The following is a 6179-nucleotide window of genomic DNA, read 5'->3' on the forward strand; positions in this document are numbered from 1 at the left end:
TCTTAATTTTCTCGTATTTCTCTTTCTCTTAATACTCTCAAAAAAGAAAGTAATGCGGCGGTCGAAATTTGGGAATTGATTTCCCGCTGGAAACGCATGACTTGGAGTCTTCTGAATATAGAAAATATCTTAGTTATGTTCTGATGCGGCTGTGAAGACAAAATAACCTTAGTAATGAAAAAGCTCTTATTAAAAACTTGAAGTTTGTTTTAGGGGACAGACGTATTGGACCTAAAATCCATTTTTGACAAAATCCTTTAACTCCATGGATTACTGAACAATTGTGGAGTTGTCCGCAATTTTAGTACTACAACGTCCCATCAAGTTTCGGTAAACTTCGTCTTATGACAACCCTTTTAGGCTACTTTGCTTTTATTTTAAAAAATGTATTGTATTAATTAAGTATGAGGAGAAATAAATTTTAAAAATTCACTGAAAGCGACTCTTTGGCGAAATGTGCGGAATTCAATAATTGTAATATTATTTGATCTAAAGTACGAGGGTCGTTTGAAAAGTCCGTGCAAAAATAAAAACTACTTAATTTTTGGGGGTAAACCTTTTTTATTTTTCAACATAGTCTCCTTTTAGGCTTATACACTTCGTCCAACGCTGCTCTAGTTTGTTGATCCCTTCCGAATAATAGGATTTGTCCAAGTCTGAAAAATAGCCATTCGTTTCCGCAATCACCTCCTCGTTTGAATAAAATCTTTTTCCCGCCAGCCATTTCTTCATATTGGGGAACAAATAGTAGTCCGAGGTAGCCAAGTCTGGAGAATAGGGGGGATGTGAAACGAGTTGGAAACCTATTTCCATTAATTTTGCGACCACAACTGCTGAGGTGTGAGCTGGTGCGTTGTCGTGATGGAAAAGGACTTTTTTGTGGGCCAATCGTGGGCGTTTTTCTTGCAGCTCGGTTTTCAAAAGGTCCAATAACGATTAATAATATGCACCTGTAATAGTTTTACCCTTTTCCAGATAGTCGATGAGGATTATTCCTTGCGAATCCCAAAAGACAGTCGCCATAATCTTTCCGGCCGAAGGAACGGTCTTCGCCTTTTTTGGCGCAGATTCCCCCTTGGTAACCCATTGTTTAGATTGTTCTTTGGTCTCAGGAATGTAGTGATGTATCCATGTTTCATCCACAGTGACGAAACGACGCTTAAAGTCCTGCGGATTCTTCTGGAACAGCTGCAAACCGTCCTTGCAACACTTCACACGATTTCGTTTTTGGTCAAGCGTGAGCAATCGCGGCACCCATCTTGCGGATAGCTTTGTCATGTCCAAATGTTGATGCAAAATATTATGTACCCGTTCATTCGAAATGCCCACAGCACTAGCAATCTCACGCACCTTCACTCTTCTGTCATCCATCACCATATCATGGATTTTATCAATGATTTCTGGAGTAGTAACCTCTACAGGGCGTCCAGAACGTTCAGCCTCACTTGTGCCCATATGGCCACTCCGAAAATTTTGAAACCACTTATAAACTGTTCTAATCGAAGGTGCAGAGTCACCATAATGTTTATCAAGCTTCTCTTTAGTCTCCTCAGGCGTTTTGCCTTTCATAAAGTAGTGTTTAATCAACACACGAAATTCTTTTTCGTCCATTTTTTGAAAATCACTCGACTTCCTCGATTCAAACGAATGCCAAACACAAAGAAATAGACCGATCAGGCTGAAACTTGGTGTGTGTTCTTCCAAGAGATGCTTCTAACTAAACATAACCTCGATACGCGCCAGTAGTGCTATCTCTCTGACTTTGCACGGACTTTTCAAACGACCCTCGTACGTACATAAATACTTAGAATTTTTCAATGTTCTCAAAAAAGAGCTTCTTTTATATTATCTATTTTTTCGAATTTAATGCCAACGTGAAAGATTTAGAAGTTACACTTGTATTTTACAAGTTTTTTCGAAATGTATTCGAATTTTATTGGGAAATCTGTACGTCGGATTAAACTTTAAGTTTCTGTTCATTGCTGGAATGAAGTGATAAAATGATATTTCCCTCCCTATCTAACCAATAGACCAAGAATTAGTCCATAGTTTTGAACAAAATTTGTGTATATTCTTCTGATGTCAGCTTTCTCCGTGGCCTATGGCCGTCCACTATCTCATACCTTTCAATGTTTCTTTAGTTTATAGGTATCTCTTGAAGAAGTTATATTATGTAAGCGTAAACGTTGTTAAACAAGAAACATACAGAGAAAAGTTTGTGTTTGTGTGAGCAATGCTTTTCAAGGTCAGTTCTTTATAGTATTATTGCTGTAATTTGATAAATGACATATGATCATTAATCTAACGGCCTACAAGATTATATAGATAATAGTTTCATAAATATTTCTAGCTTCAAGGAATGCGAGATTAAAGTTCTACAGGAAAAGGAAATCGTTTGAGAGATCATAGCAGATTTAGTATTGTTAAAAGCGATTCCTGACTGAGCCTGGGTTATAAACAATGATGGAGCACGTGGTTACAAGGTTGAAGCAACTACTACAATGTCGAAATCATTTCTAGGGACGTGAGCTAACCTTCTTTCTAGGAATATAGTATGTGTCAAAACTGTTATATTTTATAATTTCTTTGAAATGGAGGTCTGTGCAGTTTCAAGATAAGATTAAGGGGGGATTCCCATTTGTTTTTTTTGGTTATTGTTAAAAACATGTTGCTATTAATGCAGTAATGAGATGAGAGCAAGGTCCGCTAAGTTCGTGGTGATAATAGTAAATGCACACAGTTTGTTGTGCAGATTTTTAACGAATCAATAACAATTATGAAGCTATTTCTTGTCTAGTGAAGAGATTCGGAAAAGTTGTAAATATATTTGCGATGATAATACGTAGTATATATAAATTATATTATAATGATTAAAACCACAATATCTTAATATCTTTAATTCCATGGGAATAATTTTTGAAAACATATATTTAGTAATATTAGCTCAGATGTTTTATGCAGATATCGTTGCTTCGAATCCAACTTATATTTTCTCTTCCTTATAGCTCATTGTCCGATGATAGATAGTCGTATCTGAAACGAAAGAACAGTGCCAGGTGGCCGGGAGTTCACTAAAAAAGCTCCTGATGACAATGATAATGATGCGCTTTAAATTTATAAAAAAAAAAAAAAAATCTAGACTTCTTGGTTGTAAGATGTACCGTCGCTGCTCTCTTGCTTCTAAGAGTAGTCGTTTGATGCCATCACGAGGGTAGAAATCAAATTTTGACCCAATAAGCAAAGTTAGATTTCATCTTGCTAAAGTTGATTCTATAATTCGCCCAGGTCGTTCCTTGAAGTCAATCCGGACATACTGTACCTGAGGTTTCATGACAAGTTTTTTGCTTTCGGTATAAGGCCAGTAGATAACTCAAGCCTAACCCCCAATTTGGAGGTTCAGGGGGTTAGGCTTGAATTGAATCAGATCGCTCAACCTTTGGAATGTTGTTCTTATTTCTCCTAGCACCACACATTATTCTATCTAACTAGAAACTTGAGAAGATCTAAGATGGCCCAAGCCTTCTGGCAATGTAATTTAGGTTTATTCAGAGAATGCTGAGGATAAATCTTTACAGTGAGAGTAATATTTAAAATCATTCGAACAATTCTAGATAATAATGTGGCAACTCAGATTATTGACATTTTTGTTTAAATTATCTAGTTTTTATGCATTTTGTAGATATTCATTTACATGAGAATTAATAATAACTTTTTTAAATTTCATGTTCTTCCCTGGTATCACCAGATCGTGCCATACAGATGTATTCAATTAGCGTTAATTTTGTCTTCAGGAATTAGTTTGCTCAGGTTTCTTGGATTTTAATGTTTGCTGTATAATTAACATTTATTTTGGTCCAAGAAATTCACTTAACAAGATACATAAAATTTAGTAAAATTTTTTTTCTTTTGCAAAGATTTTTAAAAAACTATCTGGCATTAATTTTTTTAAAAACGTATTTTTGCTCAATAAAATTAACGTTTTTTTTTTTTTATTGTTGTACATTCTTTTTGGTGACTGATTCATAGTTTCAATAGAATGAAAAAATAATTGCCATTTCAGTCTTGATATATTTATTCTGCCAAGCTTTTCGACCTAGGGACTAGGTCATCTTCAGGGCTGTGGAACATGTTTACAGATTGTTAACAATGATTCTATTAAAATGAATATACATTATAGAAATGATATACGTATCTAAGACAGAAAACAGTTTAAATTTCAAAACAGACACGATCAATTTAAACAAGATATACGCAAACTTACTACAAAATGCTTGACAATTGGCAACACTGACTTCCACATAACCTAACACATATTACACACAGACCGATCACACTCAGTCCATGAACAGACAAGACAGAAGACACACCAACCCTAAAATGTAAAATATTACTTTGTAAACTAGGTAAATAATTTTTGTAAATTTCATTATATTATACATATCAAATTATTTTTTTAATAGAATCTTTGTTAACAAACTGTAAACATGTTCCACAGCCCTGAAGATGACCTAGTCCCTAGGTCGAAACCTCGGCAGAATAAATATATCAAGACTTAAAGGGCAATTATTTTTTCATCCTATTGCTCTTTTTAATTTTTGTTTCTCTGATCCAATTTCCTAAGAGTTATCGTTACTGTGGATCGTTCATTGCTAGATGAAAAAGTTTAATAGTCTGTGATGAACCCATTGTTAAAATGATTAAATCTGAAAATGATGTAAAAATGGAGTTCCCACAATGACGAGCTCTCTACTCGGGGAGGACAAATCTTTCTAACCCATGTTACATTTCACTTGGAGCGCTGAAAAAGAAACTTCCAAATAATGGATCAGCATTGTTAATGTCTGGGATACAGCCAATGGATGACTATTAAAGAAAATGTCAAAATAATGAACTACTAGGTGTTTTTGCTATAAGTAATTGCCTACTTTTTCAGGCAGGCTTTACGTCCAACTACCAAATTAGGTGTCGTGGACGGAGGCGACTAAAAAACATACTTTACTATAAATTTCTTTTATTAACGATTAAATAAAATCCAAGGCCTAAGACCGGGAATCAAATCCAGTACCAAAATGCGTATTAGCTTTGCAGGTCTCACCTCTAAACGCTCGGCTACCGTGGCGCCTCAAAAAATGTGGAACGCTTCACGATTTTGCGCGACATCCTTTTGCGTAGAGGCCATGCTAATCTTCTCTTTATCGTTCCAATTTTAGAACATGTACCGCCAAAGCGAGTTTTACTATAAATTTCAATTATTTAAAAAAATAATAGTGACAAAAAGAAGTAATACTAGGTAGTAATTCTAATTAGGTTACAGGTACATATTGACAAAGCAGAAATTATGTAAGTTACTCTAGCACTAGCTTATTAAAAAAGAATATTAGTCAACTTTTAAAAAAAGGTGAAAGTTGAATACAAAACGATTTGCATGCTTTCCATTTTACAATTAGGTTTTAAAAGCGCGTTATCACTTACAAAATAAAACTTGCAACCTAACATGAACGCCAGAGGATCAAGGACATAACGTTTCCCTAACAAACAAATTTAAGCAAAGCCTGCAATGTGTGTAATACGTCTACCACATTAATCACACGACTGTGTAAACCCTGAAGAATAGAGAATTGTAGCGACCCAAAATGTAATCTCATTACAGAGTTCAGCCCTTGGTTTCTGATGTCAGCTGTCAAACGTTTTATTAGGAAACATTTTTAAAGTAAGAGATTGAAGTAAAGGTTCTGTATTTGGTGGACGACAAATGTGAATGTAATAGGGGCTCGAATTTTAGAAACCGTGGATCCCAAAAAATTTATCTTCAATCAAACTTCCAATGCCTAACAGATCAGATTTCTCCAAAAATTTCTCGAACAAATGCGACGAAAACACACTCTGACTGGAGGAACAATGACGCGGAGCAATTAAAGTGCTAGGCTAGACGTCTGCAAGTCAAAAACTTTTGGTTGTTGCTCTACATTCGGGTACCACCAATCCGAAACTGAAGGTCTCAAATTCTGAAATAGAAAAAGTAATTTTAGTTTCGTTCATACATTTTTCTATTTATTTCTAAGGCTCAGGCTTATTTTAACTAGTAAATTGTTTTTTCTTCCTGGAGAGTTATTGTATCTATAAAATTTACATTTTGGTACATGCGTGGGATTCCTCATAAAATAAAGTAGAAAAAATAA

The 6179-nt window shown here is 35.0% G+C and overlaps 1 non-coding gene across 1 annotated transcript; it reads right to left on the bottom strand.

Annotated features, from left to right (window-relative positions):
* Positions 1 to 5125: 5125 nt before the first annotated feature.
* LOC141446359 (U6 spliceosomal RNA) lies at positions 5126 to 5237 on the bottom strand. Its single transcript, XR_012453661.1, has one exon. It is a non-coding gene; the product is annotated as a U6 spliceosomal RNA (small nuclear RNA).
* Between the last annotated feature and the right edge of the window lie 942 nt (positions 5238 to 6179).

Source organism: Rhodnius prolixus, unplaced genomic scaffold, assembly GCF_049639745.1.
Source record: "Rhodnius prolixus isolate KJV_2025 unplaced genomic scaffold, Rpr scaffold_1, whole genome shotgun sequence".
NCBI classification, from domain to species: Eukaryota; Metazoa; Arthropoda; class Insecta; order Hemiptera; family Reduviidae; genus Rhodnius; species Rhodnius prolixus.